The 26360-nt window shown below is 32.4% G+C and overlaps 1 protein-coding gene across 1 annotated transcript in view; it reads left to right on the top strand.

The window, feature by feature from the left end:
* LOC119645119 (frizzled-2-like) overlaps positions 1-26360 on the top strand; it is a 220597-nt gene that overhangs the window by 139879 nt on the left and 54358 nt on the right. The window contains exon 4 of the mRNA XM_038045049.1: positions 16559-16600. The gene's annotated coding sequence lies outside the window, so the exon portion shown is untranslated. The remainder of the gene's footprint in view (positions 1-16558; positions 16601-26360) is intronic.

Consider the following 26360-nt stretch of genomic DNA (forward strand, 5'->3'; position numbering starts at 1 on the left):
GGAGACATATCTCTCACATTTGATCATCTTTGTTAACATATATCGTGCAATGTTATTTAAATTCCTGCATTAGAATGCACGTTTCAAAATTTGATTTGAAGAGAGTACAGTGAAAATTACTTAGTTCGTCGGTAAGCTAACGAACTTCTATACAGATGAAAAACAGTGGGAGCGTATCAGTAATATTAGGTATCATTATGCCAGTATGTAAACCCAAAAATAATAATAATCGATTGGCTAATGAACACAAATCTACTTGGACAGATATCAGACGGACAGATGGACAGACCGGCTCAGATCAATTCAGATTATGATTCTGAATCGATCGGTAAAATAAAATTTGGATATATCTTAAGTCCTTCTGCGTCTTATATACGTCCGCAACTAACTTAATATGCCCGGTACCATAAATGGTATAGGGTTCAATTCTATATTAGGATTTGTAAACTAGTTAGTGGAGGTAGAGCGTATTACCTACGCTCGTAAAATGTAGCATAAAACGATAACGTCTTTATTTCCTTGAGCTGTACGCAACTGTATAAATTATCCGACTGAAGCGTACACGACATAATTGCTTGGAGCTTTCGATAGATGTAACTCTATAATTAACTGTACTTTCCTTCATAAATTCGCAGGATAGCGCCACTAATCTATTATAAGTGGTAAGCCATGAATGCTGTACGATATCTAAAGCCGAAATAATCATGATACACGAACAACGACGATAAATCCGAATATACATCCATTCAGCTAGGCGTGGTGTATTATAAACACCCTGAACCAATAATAATTGAGGCAATTGTGACAAAAACGGGTTAGTCATATGCTAAAAGCCATTCCACACTCTCTCCTCTGATGTTAACAGATATTACTTCTTCGGTTTAACAGCGAGTTTAATAGAAAATATGTTGTTTCCCCGAATGGTGGTTCGATTATTATGATGACAATCAAAAATGGGTTGTTTTGGAAGGAGCCTCAAAAAACGAGACGTTTTTTCAAGATGGAATCCGAAATCCGAATCTGAGAGATGGAATAGGGTTGTATCCAGCACAAGAAAAAACGGTCCAGGGACATTTATACTTTTTCTAAATTTGTAAATTTAAAAACATCTCTCAGTACTTTTTCCTTAAACTATAACGGGATATTCCTTTAATTTATTTCTATTGATCGAATTTCATTTAATTCTGTCCGCCATTTTCTTTGTAATAACTTATATTACGTTCGAATATTCTAAAGCTCTACCTGCTTGCATTGGTAACGATAAGTGTAACGATAACAAAGAAAGAGATATGTCGGCGTAATAACGCCTCATTGCTCTTTCGTTACCAAAGCATATAAGAAATTAACTTAATCACTGTTGAACTCGTTTGCAGACAAAATGGATGCTCGACCAGTTGTCTATTGAGCAAAAGAATGAAAAAGTTGGGCATGGACAAAGGCCTTTCCAATCACTTCCCATATAACATCGAATATTTATTTGCTTAGCACGTAAACACTGCATAAGAAACTGAAAAATTTTTCTAAAGCAATAACCTTCGAGATCATATGGAAATTATATGGATTTTCATATCCAAAAGCCTCTTCCGAATATTTTTTTTGTGATTAAAATTCAAACAAAAGGAAGTTTTTTTTTAGTATATCCATAAAAAACAAAATTAACAAAAAAGTTGTATCCGATTATAAGCAAATTTTTTTTAATCTCTATCTTTAATATAAGAAACGCTTAAATAAACAATGAAACAACAATAGATTTCCATATGATGATGATTTCCGTCATTTCTTGCAAAATATTCGCAGCAAATTTTATCGTATAATTCTTGTAGTTAATGAGCAATTAGCATCAAAATCCAGATTTTCAAGTTATGATTTATATATGTTTTGTACAGCCTTACAGTTTGGCCGATTTTTAGGTATAATAATTCTCGATATCCAGATGGGTATAAAAGGTTTCAATATTTTTTCATAAATATAAGACGCATGCGAACATTACATTAAATGGACGGACAGACAAACTTGGAGGACACGTTTAAATCTGTCCAGAAATTAATGCTGATCAATATAGATATATATATACTTTATACGGACTTCGACAAAAGGAATATTCGCCCACGAGTATGCTGCCCACGGGGCGCTTGTCCCGTCCTTCTTGAATTTCTCATAATCCAAATTGCATAATATTTCTGCGAAAGGTATTTAAATTAAGTTATTCTTTAAAAATTTTTCTAACAAACATTATATCTACCGTTTGTTTCCATTGATCGGCATTGGCACAAATAGCACTGCTTAACAACAACATTCATTGCAGGTTTTATTTTAAACTTTGCTATGTACAGCGATTTATATAAGTAAAAAAAAAAAGAAGAAAATATAAGAAAAAGTCAAAGTCTCGGTATTTGATAAGAATCATCCATGAGCTCGAAAAGGATGAAATAAAAGGGAGAGGTGGAGGCGGCAAATAAATGTAGAAACTACATTCGATGCTTACTTATTGTCATGACTCGGTTATAAAATACCGTCTTATAAAGGAGAGCAAAATCGTTTAAAAATGTATATACTCACACACACACACACACACACACAAACATTTTAAAATAATGCTTTTAGCTCGTGGTAAACTTTATTCACCGCCTCACTGTTATTCTTTTCCCTTTAACTCTATTGCTTTTACATTACGTCATCAATAGAAACACACTAACCGGTAAGAAAATTATATATGGCTGCGAGCGAATCTTTTATACCCATCATCGTTAGTCTAACAAATATTAAAAATGAGAAAAAAAAACTAAATATCTATACTCTACGCTATGGGATAGGCGTGTCTCGTTCTTTTCCCATTTTTGTAGAATAAAAAAACGGAAATTGATATCGTATGTCTGAAGCAGATATCTTCATATTTGCGACAATGACTACGTTTACGACAGCAATTAACCGACAGATGGACTGTCAGACTGACAAATATGTCTAGAACGCTTCACATTTATAATATGTAGGTCTTTATAGGGCCTCCGTTAAATTCCTTTCGGCGTCCTGCAAACGTTTTAGTATTCTATTACGTTAAGTAGGCGTGGCGAATTTTTTCATTCTTATACAAATGCTTTTTATCGTTGTCTCCGTTACGGTTTATACGTAAGGATTAAAAAAAGTATTTTTTGCAAGTTAGGTTAGAGCATGATAGGTAAGCATGATAGAGTTCAACTGCAATACCAACCCTCGTGCAGTAAGTTCAAGCCGATAGCCAGGAAAATATTTATAACAGATTTTACACTGATGGACAGACTGATATCCTTAAATCGGTTTAGATTACAATACAGATTGACTCGCTTATGTTTACGCCCATTCTTTGCTGATGGATAGAAAATAAAAACAAAATAAAAAAATAAAAAATCATTCAAGCGTACATATATTGTGACTGATTTAAATACTACATAGCAATGGTAAGGTAAAGAGAACACTTTAAAGATTAAAAGACTTAGAATAGAATCTGATAGCCTTCACTAAATATGTTGTGTAAGGTACGTTAGGTATTTTATAAAATATCGAGCTGTGTCGTTAAGGCCAATTTTTTGGATTTCCATTATGCGGATAGGTACTACTATTGGTATTTGAATTTAGCTGAATCGCAATTCTTTATGATTACGTTGTCAACACTTGTTCTGGCAAAATAAGTAAAGCAACTTTAAAATTAATCAATTCGTAATTACTTTTTCCAAATTTTTTCGTAATATTTGAATTTAGCGTAGGATTTTTGTTTTTGTTTTTTTTTTTTGTTTCTGTTTTTTGTTCTTTTTTTTTGTATTTGTTTTGTAATCTTTGATCGGATAAGTAGTAAAAACAAGGGAAATTAATGTCATTTCCGTTTCCGTTCTTTTGCGGTAGCACAAATATATAGTAAGCCATTTAAATTGTTCTTCCACTTCTGTTCTTTTCCAAGTGCCAATGACATTTCCAAGTCCAGACATTTCAGTTACCGTATAAACGTATGCGTTCACTATCAGAAAATGTGTGTTTAGCAAAAGTGAAACTTTGGCATTTAATTTCTTACAAATTGTCGTATAAGCCATTCATACGGTTTCAAATGTTTTTATTTGCGTTTCTTTTCTTGTCACTTTTGGCTTTGGCTTGCTTTAAATGCTTTTGCAATTTTGATTAGAAAAACATTGTGCTCGGCACACTGTAAAATAATTCGACTTTCTGCACAATTACATTTTTTATAAATTTTGTAAAAATAACTCTTCAATACTTTTTTTCATTCTTCTTTTACTCTTTTTCTTGTTTCTATTTTTTTTTTTTTTTTTATTTTTTTTTTTTTATATTTCTTTTTTAGAAACAATTTATATTTGTTATAGTTTGATATAATTGCTGCTGTTGCTGCTGCTGGTGTTGTTATTGTTGTTGTTGTTATAGTATTGTGATATTTTTTTATAATAAAATGCTTTTTGCTTAATGATTTGGAAAAACACATTTATCAGTAACAACTGTAGCAGCGCTAGTCTATTCAAGTTGTCTTTTATAATGATTATGTGGCGAATTTCTTTATCGATAACACTTACTTCAGATCAATTTATATTCCAATGGTATTACAATTTCTTAATTTGCAAAAAAAAAAAAAAATTAATATCTCCTATAAATATATGCATAAAAATGTATATAATCGCTTGCCATGCTCGATTATCATACTACATGTCTTGTATGTTTTTCTAATCTGGATTTAGAACCCTTAGAAGATAGTTAAACGAAATCCGATATTCTGATGTTTTCATTTTTCATCTATCGTTACTCTGAATTCTCAAAATCGGCCGTAATTTAAGATATGTTCTTCTGATACACAATAGCCCAATAAAGTCTGTATACAGTGCAAAGGGGTTACGATTTCGCTTCTTAAAGACTGCATTTATGAGTTATGGGCTAAAAAATATATATATATTTATATAGTTCTTCAGAAACAAAAGCTTGTATTAAATAACAATTCACGATTTTTTTCTTTTTTTTTTTTTTTGCCTTGTAACGTAGCCACTCCTTTACCATGATAGATGTGTATGCCGGATCATTTACCCGAAAGACATATTTCACTTGCGGAAGTCTTCAAAGTGGCTTTCACATAAGATTCACATAAATGGGACGATTCATTTTAGAGTTCATAATGACCAGGTTTCCTATTCCAGCCGCAGACATACATCCCGACGCCATAACAGACCCTCTACCGTGCTTTACAGTTAGTAATAAATTTGAAGTTGGCATTGCTGTATTAGGCTTCCTTCAAACCCCCCCTCTTCACCATCGTAACCGAATAAATTAAACTTGGACTCGTCAATAAAAGTCACATTTCTCCAAAGGTTTATATCATCGTTTTGAGGGAGTCTCTGCAATTCGAGGCGTTTTGAGCGAATGCCGCCTTAAAGCATTTCGAACGGCATCAGGATGAATACTGATTTGCTTATATATACTCTTGAGTTGATTTCTTACAATTGTGATAATATTTCGTTTTTCACATTTGGTCGACTCGAGCGGTGCTGATTTTCTATTGTATTTGTGTTGTTGTAATATTTTTGTAGCAGTCTAAACAGTAGCACGACTAATTACGTACTTATATGTAATATATTTGTACACTTTTTTGGATTATTTTTTTGGGGTTGAAGTATGTTTTTTGCTCATAACTTTTTCTTAAGTCAAAGAAACATTGAATTGTTATTTAATACAAGTTCTTATTTTTTAGGAAACATACCCATACGACCCTCCACTCATCAACGCAGTTTTTAAGAAGAGAAATCTCAGATTTTCGTACTGTATGTAGACTTTATTAGAATACTGTATATAAGGCAGTCAGGCACGTTCTGTTTACCTTTGGTCGTAGGAGTGAATGATATTTGTACTGACTGATGGCTAAGGCCACCTTCATACGAAGAGTTTAAAGACTTTTTTTTTAATATTCTTGTCGACATACACATGATTATTGGTCCCTCGGCACTAAAAATCGAACTTCGTAAAAGTTTCATGTAATTAGTCACAAGTTAACGGCTTCAAATTGAGATTTCAACATCCCTTAATTCATTTTATATATATATATATATATATTTAAATTCTTAACAAATCTTCCCGTAACTCTTCGAATGGTTCTTGTGAAGTTTATACTGAAGCTCCTCCATCTTGCGGGATAGAAATACAATAAGTAAACTATAAAACAATAAATTCACTTCTTTTACCCAAAAAGCATTGGTCAGCCTCTAGGAACGACCCTCGAAAATGAGAAGACTGAAACGTAAATCTGCATGAAAGTCGGCATACGAAGCGCATCGCCACAGTGTTGGCTTCTAAAGAACTGAACGATTTTTCTCATATAATATTGTAAAACTTTCCCGTTTTGGGCGGGAGATAGATAGATAATTACCTCCGCAAAGAAAACTTAATAAACTAACTAAAGGTATAAAGTGCACAAAAAACCTCATTAAAATATTTCAATCGGCCGATGATAAATTTATTAAGGATTAAGTGAAATGCGGACGTTGTAGTGGTACTAGTGCGACCTATTTTGAAGGTAAGGAAATAACTTTGAGTGGATCGAGTTGTTTTCTATGACAATTCCGGATACTTTTTATACTTATACATATACATATTTATAGTAATTTATGCAAGTAATGCATAAAACTACTGCAAATAAAAACGCCTTACAATATAAACATTTCTATACTGTGGCAACCCTGATATGTCATTTTTTTATTTTTCATTTTTATTCATGTGGTATTGCATTATCTTTTTCATTCGAGCTTAGAGTCATTTTATGAGTAAATAAAACTTTCACCCACCAAAAGTGTGTTTGCTTTTATTGTAATTCGCGGAAAGCTCTACATTTATTTTAATAGCATCTAAAAATAATTTTTAAAAATTTGCCTCAATTATAATTATTTCAATAGTCGTCCAGCATTAACAATCATCTTCATAGGTAAAATTATATTGCATTCAGCGAATCGCGTCTGTAAATTTTCACATTTTTCATTGCTTTAATGAAAACTTTTCCTATTAAATGCAACTTTTGGGCGCGGTACGGGAGGAGAGGCAAAACTAAAGTATTCTCACCAAGTAAGCCCACTGTGCGTAGCCTACATTTTTGTCTTGACTAAAAGCCGGAGCATCTTCACACTTTGTGCGCCCCTCTGCCAAAGCAGTTGATAATTAAATGACATTAAAACAATAACAAAATGAAATGAAAAGAACTAAACACAAGTAGAAAATACAAAAAATATACAAAATGTGTTGGAAAAAATTTCAAAAAATCCCGTTACTGTGTTCGAGATTTACCAACGTCAAGATAGCGCCAAATGTAAGCGACATATCTCCTTATGACCTCTAATGTTTGTTAACATTTAAATTCACTGCTGGAATGAGCCTATTCCAAGAACTGGACAACTTCTTACATTGAAATCTTATAACTTCAGAGGTTACGGCGTATTAATAACTACTTGGAAGCAATAAATTGTAAATTTTTGGAACATTTCGTTCCTAGCCAAAATATATGCGTCGATGAATCCATTCTGAAAATTAAAGGTCGATTTTCTTTTATTACTACATAATCCTAAGAAACCAACAATATGGGGTATAAGGAGTTATGTACTCTGCGATTCAGACACAGGATATATTTGTGGAATTCTTCCATATTAAGGAAGCATGATAACCGAATAGTTGATAACACCTGACCTCCCGGTGACTACCAGAATTCCGTTACGCTTATATCAAATGCTACTAAATTCTATGCCTGGTGCACAAGGTCACCACATGTTCATAGATAGATATTATACGAGTCTTGTCCTAGCCGAAGAATTAGATAAAATGAAGTGTCATTTGACTGGCACAATACAAACTAACCGAAAAGGAATGCCGTTTAATGCGCTGGCCGTGGTTCTATATCTGCAACTACCGATAACAGTTTCTGATTAAATGGTAAGCTACATGTGATGCAAAAAGGAGAAAAAAAATATTGTAGAGCGTGCTCTGACCGAAAATCAAAAATAAAAGCGGAAGACGTGAAATACTTTATTACTGTGACACATGTCCTGAAAAGCTTAGGATACACCTTGAATAGTGCTTCCTCAAATATCACACTAAGGAAAATTATAAAATTTAATAATAAAATATTATGTTTGTAGTATGTAAATAAAAATAAAGCATGTAAATAAAGTGGTTTTGTTTAAAGTTCTTATCTTACAATATATTATTAAAACTACTGTCGGGTAGCTGAATACCCACACTAAAAAATGATTCGGGTGCAAAGGGTTAACTTTTTTTACTTTGCGTTAAACCTAACTTAGCAAAGACAAAAACCTACTTCACTTCAATAATGCGGACTATATTGGCGGGCTGCCGTCACTTTGGAGAAAAATTTTTTTCATGAAATTTTAAGAAAACTTTATAAATTAGATTCATAATCATCCCTATAGTTAAAAGACTTTTTCTCAATCATCTTAAGCTAATTAAAGCGAATGTATATAAGTTGAAGAGTGTCTGCCTAAGCCTTTGCTACTTCAGTTTCTTCAACCCTATAAATGCAGCAAATAAACTCACTCAAGTAATTCAAGTTGAAGTTCATCATCGTACTGGAACTGTCTCAGTGCATATAAGTCTTTAAAGATACACCTCATTAGATCCTAAACAAGAGTTAAATTGGACGATGAATAAAGCTTTCTTACTTCCTTTCTAGGGCAAATACAAACAAATATATATATAAAAATATGAAAATGTTATTACATCACAAATTGACAACATGTGAGATCATTGAACCTATTCATCAACCTACAGTAATAGTCGAACATGTCATAAATAGTTTTGCATATATTCTGCATATTATTTTCTAGGCGTTTATGCATTTACTGATACACGTACAAAGGGAGGTAAGACAAATGCCATCAATTTTTTTCATCGCCAAAATCGTATTAGAATTGAAAATAAATTTAGATATATATATATATATATATATATATATATAATGTATTTGCGAATAAGCATAATTCTATTATAGACGCTCGCACTTATTGCATGAAAATTGTAATCCATGTATGTCAAATTGTGGTTAACAAGTCTTGCTTTATACTGTAAGAGTAAAAAAGGTATATATATGTATATGTATATATCTAGCACCTCATAAAATTACATAATTATTGCGAAATATTTTATTAATTATAGGCGTATCAATCAGCCAATGAGGGTGATTTTTCTCCCGGGACTTATAGATCAATTTTTATAGTACGATTGACCCTGATAGCTAATAAATTTTCATATCAGTTCAAAATCTGCCGTTAGACCTAAGTTGATGAAACAATTCGATTAAATTATCTGTTTATTCCACATTTTTGTTTTTAAGCAGAACCAAGCAAAGGACAAACGTATCAGATCTTAGAGGATTGTCGAAATGTTAGTGAGGACTTGAACAATACAAAACACGGATAGGTGCCGATGTTAACGTGAGCTGTTTCAAAATTGTGGGCAGCATAAATAACCTACAAGTAAACTTGCTTCTGTGCGGCAGTTAGTGATCGCAAGAAAAAACTGCAAAAAAAAAATGTTCAGAAACTGCATAAATAGTTGTTGCAGTTGATTTTTCACAATAAATTTTAACGTTAAAATGTCCTTTGTGTGTCCTGCATGACGCTTCTATTTAACTCCTTCTCCTTCTCCTCCTCCTCCTCCTCCTCCTCAGTCTACAAGATCATACCACTGAATTGTGGTTGTTAGGTTAGCGCACCTCTTATGTACACTTCTTAGGAGATCTTATCACATAAGTTTTACATGAACTAATATTTACAATGCTTCTTCTATCCTTGTCCGTCAGAATATAACGATTCAATTCTCTTGAGTCCGACTACCTTGCGCATTTGCACTTTAATAAGCGATGTTGCTAATACCAAATTTCATTATAACATTTTCATGCCAGTTCCTTGTCACTTTCATCGATTTTTAAAATTTTGTTCTCCAGAAAACTCAGTTAAATTAGTTTTCACGTAGATTCAAATCTATTGAAATATGGGATTTTCGTAGCAGCTTTAAAGAAAAATGGTGTTAGGCGATGAAGAGGCCTTTTTCAAGAAATTTCAATTTCCCATTTTAAACACGAAAACAACTCTTAAAATGCCCATAACTCAATAGGATTCCTCGTCGTCTCATATACATATATTCTCTCCTTCTACTGTTCCTTCTCTCTCTCACTCTCACTCTCACTCTCTCTCTCTCTCTTTCTTTCTTTCTTTCTTTCTTTCTCTCTCTCTCTCCCTCCCTCTCTCTCTCACGCTCTGGCTCTTTCTCGCCCCCCGCCCCCTCCCCACCCACACTCTATCAGTCAATGCATCTATCCATTCACCTATCTGTCTCTCTCTTCCTCTCTCTCTCTCTCTCTCTCTATCATTCCATCTATCCATCGATCTATCTAGCTATCTGTCTCTCTCCCTTCCTTTCTACTTTCCCCCTCCACTCCTTTCTATCAATCTATCTATCTATCTATCTCTCTATTTCTATCTATCTATCTATTTATCTCTCTCCCCCTCTTTCTATCTATATACATGTTCAAGCAACGTATAAAAAAAAAAAAAAGTCGCAAAAAATGCATAAAAACACAGCGCACCAAAGCAGCTTTAACTGTAATTTGTCCAGTGCTGAAACTGGAACTCAGAGATTGCAGTCGAAAAAGTAATATCGACATGCGACAATGCGAAACATTGCGACGATTTTGCATTCACTTACATAAATCTGCGAAATGCGCAACACGTTGTCACTTCAAGAGCAACGCAAAAATATTTTATGCAATGACAACAGTAGCGCTATTGTCAACTTAGTTGGATATGAATACAAATTAAAAAAAATAAAAAAAATGTGCTTATGTGAATGTTTACATAAACCAAACAGAATTCAAGTAAAGAGTCCATATTACTTTGTTCCATTTTCTTCTTACTCTTAGCGCCAATTTTTCTATCTATCTATCTCCCTCTCTAGACAGCATAACATGTGATATATATATATATATATATATATATATATTTAATAAATGAGAAAATAATTCGGTTTAAAATTCCATTATACGGATAGAGTTACAACTTGTTTTCTGTTGTTGGGTTTGTTGTTGTTGTTGTTTTATCGAATTGACTCGGCAGAATTTAATTTTTTGCAAAAATCTTTGAAATGGTTAAAGAGTTGTCAATATTAAAAAACAAAGTGTTGAAAATGACTGTTACCGCCACTGCAGACTTATCAATAACCTCTCTAAGATTAACGGTGAAGGATCGGAAAGCATAAAGAATTGCATAAATTTATTATTCATTTACTGTAATTTTTTAATCTTTTCCAAACATGTTCAGCAATTCCGAACAATCGTTCCCTAACTTTATATTTTAAAACAATAAAAGGTTGAACAAACGAAATGGGAAATTGAATATAATATCATATATATTATATAATTCCGATTTAACAATGTCTAAAGCGCCTTTTACGATCAAGCTGATCAGGAATACAAATATATAAATACGTCTATATATTATATGTCTAAAAAGAAGAAGGATATCCATATTTGGCCTTGAGACGAATCTCAAACTAACGCATAAGGCACTTTATTGATTTTGGGCGTGTCAATCGGATTTCTTTTGGGTCTTTTAGCAAATACTAATACAAAGCATTCATTACAATATCTCTTGTAGATTAGCAGTGACATTTTCTTTCCTATTGTTGGTGAACAATTAATAATACGCACATACATATATAATTTCCGAAATTATAACTATGCTAATAAGCGGCAACAAACAAGCGGACAAATGAGACTAATTTGACTCAAAATCTTATATACATATATATTCTTGTTACGGATCCTTTTGCAAAATATGTAGTACGATAAGTAAGAAAGCAAGGCTCAAAAGATTATTCGCTCGCTGATCGTCTTATTTATATTCATCGCATATCGTGTATACGAGGTATGTTTTGAAAATAAAGAGGACTTTTTAATTTTTCTTCAAAAATATTTATCCATAAATATCTGTCTTCTTCCCTTCAAAGTAATCCCTCTTAGAAATAATACACTTGTGCAAGGGCTTTTCAACGCACTTCTGATACCCCATTTTCGGTATGACCTTGAGATCTTTAAGCCTTCTTTGTTTTCTTAAACATGGCAAAAGTCTGGTCGTTAAGGGGTCTTTTCAGTTTTGGGAATAGGAAAAATAGCTGTAGGTCAAGTCCGGTGAATAGGCGATGGCTGAGGTATGATTACGATGTTGTTTTTAGCAATTTCGGAACAAACTTCTCTGCCACTTGTGTCATGCACAAAACATCCGAAAAAATTTCATGGCATTAACCAACCGATCTGCCGACACCGTCAGCAAGCTCTTTAATACCGATTTGATAAGCATTTTTTTTTTTTGCTCAAAGAAAATTCGTTAAATTTCAGTGAGTCGCGCAGCACTTAAAAGACGTTTAACCTTCGTATATGTCAAAAACAAAAAAACAAAAACTAAAAATGCAAAAAGGCTGATAATGTGAACTAATGTTGGGGATATGTGTACCAATATAATAATGAAAAGAAATTCAAAAATCGAATGTACGTAGCCCACGAAATTTGAAAAGTGATCTTTTTTTGAACGCACCACATATATATGTTGAGTGCATATCATAGGTATTAGTTGAGTTCTCTTCTTTTTTTTTTTTGTAAATAAAAGCTGAACCTTCGATTGATTTGATTGACTTTTGAATTGATAGCAAGAACAGCAAGAAATTTGCGATGTAATGTATTTGCCCAAATTACGTAACTAAAGATCGTAGTATGAACAGTGAGATGAGCAGACAAGCATGATTACATCTACTCCGCTATTTAACATGACATACATATTCTTCGTCGTCTAAGCCTTTGAAGTTTTCTTCTTTTTACAAGGATTTGTCAAGTCCCTCAACATATTCCACAGTCTATGCAATGACTTTATGATTTGATTGAAATCCTTTTGCATGGAGCAAATGATAATCACTAATCACTAGGGACCAGAACTGAAGAATAGCGTGGACGAGACAACAATTCAAGCTCCAATTCTTGTAATTCTTGCATTGTAAAAATCGACTTATCACGTGACCCAATAACCGTTTGAAAAACAACTTTCTTAAGATTCTGAATACACTGCCTTTTGATATCTTCATCAGGATATCAGTTACTGTCTGCAATTACAGTTCTCGATTACCGGAAATAATTTTCGGAATTTTTTTTTTTTACGTTTCCTAATCCCTTCGACTGCTTTCGGCAATAAATGGTTTCCGCCCACGACCTCATTTCATATCAGGAAACAACTTTCGAAGCACGCGCCAAGGTTGAAGACCTTAAAATGTGAGTTTTCGAGAGTTGTCTTGAAAGAAACAAGGATAGCGTGTCATTAAAATCACCGTAATTCGTAATCAAATGATCGAAATTATGTAAGAATGTTTTTTCTTTAGACCGAACATCTACATCTCCCTAGAAATTGTTAAACGATTTTAATAATAATTCGCGGATCGCGGTCGAAACAAACTCGTGTTACCCGCTACTTTCGATATAGAGGATATGCAATATGTGTTTCAAGATAACTAACGTCCTCGATTTGGTTTCTCTTCATATATTCGATAAGAATGCAAATAAAAAGAGAAATATGCATTTACCGGTTTAGTAATGCAATGATCTGTATTAGAGAAGAACATAGTGCACGTAGAGTAATCCACGTTAATGTAAATCATAACAGGTCGCCCGCCTATTTACAAGAAAAATATTTTAGGTATTTTTCTTTCTCTTTTCTTACAGTTATTTTAAATATTTAACCTTATCGTGCATATACATAACTACCTACATAAATACAAATGTACGCATATGCGAATATATATCCATATACATACATATGTTTATATGTACGCATATATATATTATCTTTCGTTATTGCAACTTTTATATATTTCCATATCCATGTATCTCCGCTTTGTGTCCGTTTTGTTTTTCGGCTTTTATCTGTTTAAGGGTCTTGTTAAAAATGATTCGTAACACGTTGTTACCAGATAATAACAGCCGCAGGCCCATTGTTAAAGCAGCTTGAAACTTGCCTCACCTTGTTAGGCATCAATAGGAATAATAATAATAATAATAATAACAACAACAACAACAACAATATGAAGAACATCATTAACAACAACAAGGATAAAACATGTATCGGTAAGTCAGGCTTGAAATGAAAACAAGAAAATCATTAAGAATTTTAAAGACTTACAAAACAACTTTTCAACACACAGACACACGCGTATATTGAAGGAGAGACTGCGCTCCCTTTTTTACTCTCACTTTCTTATTTACACTCTCTCTGTATTTCATCTTCTCTTGAGTTGTATTTTACGCTCTTTCTAAACTCAACATAATATCTGTCTTCCATGTAGTAGACTCTACTCTATAGGTGTTTTTTTTTTTTTTCTTTTTTTTTTTTATCCAAATTTGTTTATATAAAGTTCAATATACTTTTTGTGTATATAATTTACGGTAACAATACACGGCTCCGCCAGCAAAAACAACAGGGTGCCCCAATATTTTGTTATGGTTCTGTTTACTTGCGCGATCATTGCTTCATTGTACTTTTCCTATATTCTGATTTGCTCTAAACAATATTGCTCCCTTTGGCCGATACTGTCGTTATTATACATATCAACCAACTCCGCACATATATTTTTACTGTACACAATTGCACGTGTTTATTATGCATGAGGCATTGGAGCTCTTTTTTTGCTTTTTTTATTTAAAAAAAAAAAAAAACATTTTTTTTTTTTTTTTTTTTTTTTGTTTTTTCAGAATGTTGTGGTTCTGATATGATTCCTGCTTCTTGGTTTTGATCACGTTGTTATTTTAATTTTTGTTGTTGTTACTTTAGTCTATAACAAGAAATTCGTGCAGCATTGCGCTAATGAACACACAACACAATCAAGCGCTTCTTTCATTTCTACATTTTTCTTTTCTCATTTCCCTGCTCGACGTCTGAAAACAGAAACATTGAACAGTATTACAAAATTTTTTTTTTTTTTTTTTTTTTTTTTTTTTTGTTTCGTTTCAGTAAAAGGAACTTTCACAGAATGCGAATTAGCAACCAGAAGAACTACATTTCACATACAAGATTATATATATATATATTATGTTTGGAAAATTATTGGACTTTCAAAAGTTCGAAGCCCATATTCCGTATATATATGCGTCAACGTACTGTATTTTTTACTACACTCAGTCTGGCATATTTTATGCAAAATAGAAATCAAATTTTTTTCTTTTCCTAAAATAATTTAAAAATTTACATCCATTCTGGATTCAGTCATCTATATTCGTCTTCTCAAATCAATAAATGGAGGGTTTTGCCGGATTGTGGTTGCATGTGATTGACCAGGTAGAGCCCCTTTTACAGCGATCTCCTAAATAGCCCTCAGAAGTTATATTTATTATTACAATATAATAATAAAGTATCTACAATCCATCAATCTGTCCACTAAATTTTTCAATGCAAGCCATTTATATCTAAAAAAGATGGTAGCTTATAATCTTCTTCTTACGTTAAGTTCCGAGCATACAATGTCTGCTTTCAAATGGAATCTGCGCTTGTTTATAGAAAAGACATTTCGTTTGGCACGATGAAGGCAATGGGAAACACGAAAACAATTGCAGTTAGTTAAACTATTCTTGAAGAGCGAAACATCTTCTCTAGAGATCATTCACGAAAATTATTCATTGTTCATTATTTGCAAATCGAAATATTTTCATAATCGAAGGCCGTAAGTGTTCTTCAGCCTCATTCATTGGACGCTTGAAATAGCAAACCATACATATGTATGTCATCGAATATCAGCTTAGCGGAGAGTAAGAAGGGCTATCAAATCGACCTCTCCAGTCTCAATTCCCAATGCCGTTGAGTAACGTGTGGCCGCAACTATTATAGCGAAAGCTAAATCGATAAAATCGATACTACATAGCAATCGCGCATACCCCGTCCATCTATCCCCCGTTCTTTCTCCCTAATCATCGTTGTGTTTATACAGGTATAAAAAACATCTTCTCAGTGACCGATTATGAAATAAAAAAATATTAAACTAGTTGCACACCGCTTGAGATTTTAAAACCAAGGCCGTGAATTAACTCTTAGGGACAAAATTCTTTGGAAATTTTCAAGTTCAAATGTTCATTGATAGCTCCAGCCAGCTTGTTCTTGTGGCGACGGCAAAAAAAAATTGCAATATATGTGTGATGCCATAAACCAATAAAATTCTTCGAGATTTGCTATCAGTATATCGATCGAATATAATTTTCGTACTTGTTTTTTACTCACTCCATAACAGGAAGCGAGGGAAAGGCAACCCGGCAGATATTGCCGATAAATATAATTTGAATTCCCGTATTAGACTTCAATTTCTTTCTCATGGAGCATTTAAGGTCGCTTGAAGAATGTTTTTTCCTTAATGCATTAATAGGAAAATTAATATGGAAAGAATTATTAATTAATTTAAATAATTATATCCATTATACGCTTTCTATAAAAATTCAAAAACTTTTTTTCTCTCTTTACAGATATCTTCGAAATTAATTAGGATCAGTTCGTATAAAAGAAAGGTAAGTAATAAACTCAAGAACGATTAATAAATAGATAAATAAATAAATAAACAAATTTTAGCTATCTATCCCTTCACCTTAAACACCTATACAGATCTAATCGCCGTATCTATTGTTACACTATTAAGCAAATAATTGTGGCCGAAAAGTAAAGTTTGAAATTTCATTATACCCAACTCAACAGATATATTGAATTTATCATATCATATATTCTTGAGCTCCGATTTACCTTCATATGTATATCAGCGGTTTTCTCGATTATTGTTGTTATTGTCGAAATGTGGTATAGAAAGGCAAACTTGATCTTATCACTCTCGACAGCGTAAGTTTTGAAAAGAAGTAAAAATGTCTACGAATTCCGGTTTTTCTTAAATTATGACTTGAAACTTTTGAAATTCATAGTGCAATGTTTTGAATTGATCAATCTTGGCAACAACTTTAGACTTTTTTGACGATCAATGAAAAATTATACAATTACTACCTATGAGGCGCCGTCAAGCTGTATAAACATATGAATTGAAATATGCGCGATACGCGACACGCGATACGCATGATACAAACGTATGTATATATATATATATATATATATATATATATATATGTTTAATATCTTATTTATTATTTACTTTCGCTCTTGCTATGGTATAGTTTGTCAAATTTTTATAAACAATTGCTGGCTTTTTTTCCCACTTGATGGATTTAAAATAAATATAAAACGCATCTTAAATTTCAACTTTTAACGCAATTTTCCCCTTCTTGACGTCTCCAAGTGTAGAGAGATGCACGTGATCTTAACTAATTCACATCTGAATTTATTCTTTGATTGAAACTGAATTGAAAAAATTTTTCACTTTTTATGAAAACTATTATCATCTCATGCTTTTAATTTTCGTAATCAATATTAAAATCGAAAAAAAAAAAAAAAAATTTATTAAAATAAATGATACTTTGTACAGATCATTACATTGACTCGAAAGATATTATTTTAACTAATAATATATTTTAGGAAAAGCGATTGTTCTGCAAGGGCTTAATGTAAAATTTTCAAAAATTCATTTTTTTTTTTTTTTATCATCGTAAGATGTGAATGCAAATTATGTTTAAAACTGTACGACACCAATAAAATATGATTATTTTCGCTCTGTGCACCCTATTCACACTTCTTCTCTTTTAAAACTCTCTTTCTCTCTTACCAATTCTTAACAATTAAGGATCTCTTTTAGCCAGAGACGATAAAAATGTTGCTTGACATAAGTACACCTAATGGTACGATTATAAAATTAATTTAATGCAAGTTAAATATTAATAATTAATTAATAATTATTAATAATTATTAACAATAATAGTTGATTAAAAAGAGAAACATTTAGTAAACAATAAAAGATTGCTTCCACGATTTAGTTATATATCAGAGATACAAAATCGTCAACGATCGCTCAGCTCCTTACGGCAAACCAGCTAAATAGCTTCACTTTTTTTTCACACTTTTTTCTCTTGAAAGAATCTTAAGGCGAGTTAAGGACCAAATTAATTTACTAATACCCTACAAACTAAGACGAAACAAACTTATCGTGTGCGTATATCATGTTAAATCTAGATGATGCCTAAAAAAGTGGTATTAAACGTACCAAAATTATGATAAATGAATCTTATGCACGCTTTGCACTCATCGACTGAGCACTCATCACAGCTATGACCGAAGAACAGGTTTGAGCCCGCGAATAATAAATTATCGCTCATCAGGTCAACGATTCGATTGCCCACGATTTCAAGGTGCACGAAAGACTAATTGAATATATAATAACTTGATCATCTGATCAAGAATATTTCTATTCTATACAAATTGCAATGGGAAATTTCGATCAAATTCTTACACCTCCCTTGTCTTATATAAATTATTTTAAATTGATTCAATTCGCAATCAAACGTTCTTTGTACAGATATTCTCTCCTATATGCTATATACTTCAATGAGAAATTGTCCTACTGGAAGCAACATAAGATATCAAGTATGCGATTTGCGCTATTTACATACTTTGATACATATTACTAAAATATGATTTCATTATATTTAAAAAAAAAAAAAAAAAAATAGAAAACAAAAAACGTATCTTTAGTGTTCAAAAAGTACACGAATGAAATTTGTATAATATAGAGAAACGTATCTTCTTACACGTAGTTCTCTTCGCGTTTTTATCTCTCTTTCTCTCTCTCTCTCTTTCTCTCTCTCTCTCTTTCTCTCTCTCTTTCTCTCTCTCTCTCTCTCCCTATTTCTGTCTCTCTCTCTTAATCTTTTGCTCTCAGATTCAGTCAGTTGACCAAGTACATACATATATTTGTTTATTACTTCCCTATGTACATATTCATATATATATATGCGAGCTCATACAGTTTATAACTGAAAGATACACTAACAAGATATCAGTTTTAGTTAATGCTCCACTAACAACAGCAAGCAAGCATTCGTTACACCACAAAACACCACCTTTATAATAAAGAAGCAACACATGCTTAGCAATACATGCATATGTAAATGTTTTCATCATATATGCACGGAAGAAACTCTCACCACCCAGAGTATCAAGTCGAGTAGAGTTAGTGAACCAATTGAATGGTTTTTTTTAGATACGCTTGTTAAAAACAGTTCAGTTGAAAACGAGCGATCGTGGCGAATGGTGTTGCGTTGTATTAAAGAACTAAAGAGTTATGTTACGTTCACACTTGGCGACTTCGGTTTTCATTTTAATTGAAGAAACAATAATTCAATAAAATCGTATTAGAACTGTTTGCTTTATTCTTTCGTTTTGATCTGTTGTTTTTTTTTTTTTTTTTTTTTGCCAAGTTTCTTATCAATTGTTTTTCTTCATTGTGCTCGTAAAGGGTATTATTGTGAAATTGATACATTTAAACGCAAAATGTGATTTATGTCTATTAAATGAATGTCTTTCGTGCTCAATACGGCATTTTAGTATCATCAGAACCTGAAATAAAAATAATATTTAAAAAAAAAAAAAAAAAAAAAAGTCAAAATAGTTATAATATTAATAAGAAGAAAGAAAAAGAAGGCAATAAAAACAACAAACAAGTTTTTATGAGACAAAAAACAATTTCGGTTTACTACATGGCAAAAATTAAAATAATTGCAATAAAACGCCTACATAAATATGTATAAGATTTATAATAAAAAGTAATTCAAAATTTTCTATTCAAAAAAAAAACTTACTCACTCCTCATATGATTCGCAAAAAAAAAAATTCAATCTATATATGTAACACATAAACATAATGATTTTCGATTTAGCTTCAAAGACTTTTGATCAAAAGTCTTGAAGAAGTTTTCTAGTTTCGTATAAAGTTAAAAATGATGCAAAAATTCTTTGGAAAAAAATCGTATCTATAGCTAATGGCTATTTTATTCTCTAACAATCCAAGCTTGGAGGGCCTTCCGAATTGGTATGAATTCTCATTTCTCCGTTGCATGAAAAATGTGATAACAACATAAGACTTGTGTGTGTGTGTGTGTTTACAATCATCATACGGATTAGATTTGGTAAAAATAAACCGTTCAGGTAGGTGAGGAATGAATTATATATAAATTTTCTATTTTTCACAATAACAAAACCAATAACAAAATTGTAGACGACGCGTACAAATCAGGTTTGAAACAAGTTTACAAAATTTTAATTTAATTAAAAAAGACATCGCCATCATCATTATTATTGCCATTGCTACCTAATTTATGTTGATTTTGAACTTAAATAGCAATAATTTACCATTATCATTCAAGTTGAAGATGTATTAAAAAAAAAAAAAAAAAAAAAAAAAAAAAAAAAAAATACTGACATAGAAAATCACATAAAAGTGAACTTTAAAAATTTGACATATTTTTGAACTAAAGTTTAAAGTCAACTTATGCTTGACATATGCTCTTATATCAATAAGATGTCTTCCTAATTATGTTTTTAATTCTTCAACGATGTGTGTCAGCGTTTTGTGAAAATATTTATTATTTGTTGTCGATTCAAATGCAAGGCAACTAGGTTGATAACAAATAACGTATGTATAAAATTGCATGCATTTTACAAATGTTTAGGAAAAATTTCAACTCTCTATACTAAAAGTTTACTTTATAAAAAATAATAATAATTATAGAAGAAGACACTTTGAAAGTACAATGAAATATGACTTGGAATTTTACAGAAATTTGTATTCACTGAACGCATCAATAAAAATTTGCGCAGCTTGCTTTGCCCACGTATCGCCTGGCCCTTGCCTAGGCTTACTCCATAAACATTTTTAATTTATACTTGATTCAGAACATAATGGTTCATAGCAAGTGTTATAATTTCACCTGCTCCCAACGTAAGGATGAACATCCCATAGGTATTCATTCAGTTTGTCGTCAGTTCTCGTATGCATTGCTGCCATTTTAGAGATGTCAACACCGAATTAAAAACCCAGTACCAGGACTTAGACTTCATGGACATGGGAAAACAGCCGACACTTGATCGACAATTCTCGCAAATGTATATTTGACGCGACTTGCGTATCGAGCCATTCGCGCTTCTATAGCTCTCTTTCCCTTGCCCTTTCTATTGTTTGCATTTTATAATCATCTCAAGGGGCATGGTCAATTTGTTAAATATTTTGCAAAACTATAGAAGAATAAACGCAACAGTGTTATCTTGTTTCTCTTTTTCCGGGTGTGATATCCAATTGAGTTTCTCTATCCATTGTTGTTAGGTAAAAGTCAAAACCCTTTTAAACTGACACGAAGTCTGCGAAAAGTCGTTCATTTTTCTTTTTCCCCCTTTCTTTAGAACGGTGAGGTTTTTTAAAATCTAGTCTAGTCTATCGAAATATACCCACGAGTTAAAAGGAGTGAGCCCTATAATTAGGCAACATTTATGTTATGATGTTACCCACATTACAACGCGATCATTATAGATCCTAAAAGCTTATAATCGAAAAAACTTTTACCTAATTACTTATTTAAGGAAGACTGAACTAATATTCTGTAGTACGCCGTAAAAGCAAATGTTAATTTTAACAAAAATCTAATAAAAAAAATTTTTTTTGTACTTTTTTTTTTTTTATTTTTTCCACCATCAAATACTCTACACCGCAACTGTTCGAAACATGGTGTTATATGGGAAGGGAAGATTTGAAATGGTTCTTTAACCATTTCCAATTGGTCTTTGGATCAAAACTTGTCGTTGCATTGAATTTCTTTAAAACATCACAAAAATTGCGAATTGTAGGTTGAACAACGACAGCTTACACCAGAATCGCTTTCTGAATCGATTGGTATAACAAAGGGTGGGTCTATCTCAAGTCCTCTCTGGATGTTGTGCATATATCCTTTGTACCACTAGTGACATTGGGTATAAAAATTAATACCAACTTAGGGCCTACCCGATCTATTCAATTCAAGCGCATAATACAACGAGAAAAAAAAACAACTAATATAGATGAACGGTTCGGGTCGCCTTGCATTGTCCTGTTCCTTACGCATGAAAAAGAAAAGACTACATATATATATATATATATAGATTTGTAGATAGACATTTATTTATGGTCATCTAATGTATTGTGTGATATTTAACAAGTAAAAAAAAGAAAATTAAACATTATTGTTAACCTTTTTGAGATGATGTAAAATCTTGGCCAATGAAAACCGGGATTTTGATGAAGATAATCTATATTAGGTTTTTATAAAAAAAAAAAAAATTTTATAAAACAACTTTTAAATATTGCGCTCGGTGCCTTTTAATCGATGTTAACCGTAAGTAGTTGATGTTTTTCGTTCCGATCTGTTTTTCTTATAACCGTCTTAGTCCCCTAACTTCTGTGCTTATCCGTGCTTATTGCAAATAGTTGATTCCCATCAAAGCTATATACACATATGCAATGGGAATTCCAACGAATGTATTAAAGACTTGCAAACAAAATGCATGGAAATCTCGAAGGCCATCTATAAAAGAGAATTGAAAAGAATTCATTGTATAGTGCATCAGAGTCACATATTTAGCCATGCATTTTATTTAGCCTGTCTTTTAACCATAGACAAGAAATACGAAGATTTCAATCATCCTGCGCGCAGACCTTTTAAATTTCGAATTCTTATTCACTCATGTTGCAAAACGCATTAGAAACGAAAGTTTGTTCATTCTGTAGGCTAATGTTATGTATTTACTTCTGTCCTTCTAACCAATACCCGTATTCAAATTTACTGACTATTCTCTTAAAATGCATGGGGCCTGTAAAAAAAAAAAAAAAAAAATAAGCAAAGTTGATTTAATAATTTACAATATTTTTCATTCCGTAAGCAAGTGCGTAATTTGAGATTGGAAGTCTAATCGGTTATCTTTTCGGCATGGTTTGTTCAATTTTTGCAAGAAAATTGTCGAAAAATCTCTCAGTTCACAGGATCGAATATTACCCACAGCTACGGTTTAAACTTTGATATGATACGATTTATGATTTTTTTTAGATGAGATAACAATTTCCTCCTTGAATAAACAAAACTTCGTAACAGATACATTACTTCATTATGAAGTTTTATCTTGATTTCTATCATTTATGAAATTCTTAAATAAAAATTTAAAAAAAAAAAAATTATTTTACAATAAATGATTGATTTTCTCATTATAAAATAGAGATAAATGCTTGGTTGATTGAACTCAGTTCAATATCCTTTTGATTTTCAGTGCTAGCAAAACGAATATTAGAATTTAATCATGCAGAAGTACATGTCATCCTTGGCGGCCGGGAAATGTCTATTTTTCAAATATCTACTTATTCATGCTGGAAGCCTTAGACTTGCGATAATCCTGGCAAAATAAGAAATTCAAGTACATCAATTGACCTGATCGTAACGATCTAAGCTATCACATGGATATAATATTAATTTTACATCATAGCAAATTTGAAATCACCTCATAGGTATGCTTGCCAAAAATTTACTGTTTTAAGTAGAGAATGTTGAAGAAATTTTTTTCAATATCCCATACTGTATATGAAAAGTAAGTATCAAGTGGTTTTATTTTACTTTCTCACAACAAAAATAAATATAATAAACAAAAACGACAGAGTTGTTCACTTTTGTTTTTGTGAAGAAGTAAAAAAAGTTTCACATATGACTTTTTCACAAAAAGAAAATATATGCCCTTAAATATCAATTGAACTATGATCACTCATTTCAATGATTTTTAACCGGCCATTAAAAGAATTCGATCCTTTAATGTATATTCAAATCCATTTTTAATAACTGATCAGCAAGAAAAAAAAAAAGGGAAAACTAAGAGTAAGAGGACGATATGTCAGGATCATAGCGAAAGTAAAATGTTGTTAACGAAAAAAAAAAAAAAAATTTATATAAATAAAAATAACAAAAAAAGCTTATACTTGATCTAATCTCATCAGTTGTGGATCGTAAGCATCTAAAACGATCGTCTATCTCTTATGTGTTGCTGAAAGTTGAATTGAAAGTGAACGGACGCAATAGCTTTACGTCCTCTTGATAGCGATGTTTGCAATTAGCTGCTAAAACTAATCTCACCAATTGCTGACCGCAAACCTCCTCTGATTTTATGCAAATTGGCGAAAATTAAACACAAGACATCACTGTAATCGCAACAAGATCGCGATCTCATTTTTCTGCAATTCAATTTTCCTCATTATGAACCGATCATAAATTGTTTTCCAAATGACTAGAAGATCGCTCTGAGTACAATGAAGTTAAACTTTTAGCACGTTTCATATTCATATGACAATCAAAAATACTTTCTCATTATTGAAACTTAGTGTACACTTCGTCGCCCCTGCCATTTTCAGATATATGTGTTACATATGATAGTAGTCTCCACTCAACAGCATGTACAGGATTGTTTGTACTGAGTTAGCTCTCGGTATATATTTTGTGATTTTGAAAGAATTGTGAAAAAAAAAAACAAAAAGTTGAAAGCAGATATCGATCTATAAATCTCACGAGAAGTAATGTAAACTTTTGTCGCAAGACTAGCTCTGATTGGATCTTGGCATGGGTACAATCGTAAATGAAGAATAAAATCTTTGTAGTTATGCCTGAGATGACGGGCACCACCCCAACATATAACCCAATATAATTGCAGCTTTCTTTCTTGCTCGATGCCATCTGATTGGCTATATTGAGAACTAAACCAACGAGGCTTGCAACGCATACTTGAAATGCTTAAGATTATCCTTTGGCGTACAAAAACGCTGTCAAAACGGACAATTCTAATAAGAAGCTTAGCTAGTCAAGAACTTCTGAGTCAATATAGAAATTAGATCGAGTAAAAATCTAAATAATTTTTCATCAAATGTATATGTATAACTATGTACACAATGTAGAGAGATGATGAAATGAGATTAGAATCACAAATTTTTTTATTCGAATATTTGTAACGCAGCGATCAATAATTGACGGGATTGCTACATAAATGTCAACTCCTCCGTCGAAAAGGGTAATTTCTCGATGATTTATTGATTTTCAACGAGATCTGAGAGATGAAGATCTGCCGTAGATCATATCGAACGAATTGTGTAGACACGAAAGAGATAGCTTTGCACCAGAAAATATCAAAAAATATTACAATTTATGCTGATTAAACAAAAAGTGAAGTTGCAAGGGACAGTTAACATCCTAAGGACATCGTAAGTCAACAGATTCACTATTTTGCCGGAAAATTCACAAATTAGAGATCTTTTATATTAACTGGTTACAAATGTCTTTATTGGCTTAACATGGGTGCACTACCTTGACAGGTTACACCCCCGGTGCCCGATGACACACGGGTTAATTTTGCTTAACCGGCGCCCTTCACCGAGTTAGACAATCCCTACAAACTTGGGGCCTAAACTACACTGGGGAAACCAGATTCGCTTTAGGGATTAGGACAAAAACCACCTAAGAGCCGCACCCAGCACTCAAGACTCACACATTGGTTAACTGCTGCGTTCAAATTGGGGACTGGACATATTAGCTTCCATCGCGGTTTACACGTGTATGTAAATATGCAAGCTTCCCCCCCGAAGAAGCTTGGCAAGCACCAATCTGCACTACACCAATGCTGTCACCTCTACCCGCAGGTACTCGTGATACAGTGAATGGGCTCTTCACTCCCGTGGAGCTTAAATTTAGACTATAAAACGTTTAGCCTTATTTAACGCAACAGAGGACTACCCTTCTTCAAGATATATTACAAATGGTTACAGTGTTTACTCGTCGCGGAACAGCGACGTCTTGCTAATTTTTTTTTAATGCTGACAAAACTGTACGAATTGAAGATTGAAATTATATTCGCCAGATCTGGCATGCACAGCGCCTATTGTCTATTCCTCAACTATGCTACAGGAAAAAATATGTAAATCACACGATGAAAACACAGGCGCCATCCTAAACTCAATTCGAGGGTCTGAACAAATCATTGTACAGAAAAACTAAGCAAAAAAAAACTGTATTTTGGGGTCCAAGAATTATTAATCGAGACTTGTTTTTAACAAAATAATCGGAATCATCTGAATGAAAAGCAAAATGCATCCCTATAGGTGGAATTCAAAATTATTATACCATTATTCCGGAGAGTAGATTCTTATATCGACTTGATGGATTTTACCTATGCTCATGCGCCTTAACAGCCACGATCTATACAATACAATTTTTTAACCAATGTAATATCGCAGACCGAATTGAAATCTGAATTGGTGTCCAAACTAAAACCCTTTAACGAAACGTAATTA

This window comes from Glossina fuscipes, unplaced genomic scaffold (assembly GCF_014805625.2).
Source record: "Glossina fuscipes isolate IAEA_lab_2018 unplaced genomic scaffold, Yale_Gfus_2 1, whole genome shotgun sequence".
Classification (NCBI taxonomy): Eukaryota; Metazoa; Arthropoda; class Insecta; order Diptera; family Glossinidae; genus Glossina; species Glossina fuscipes.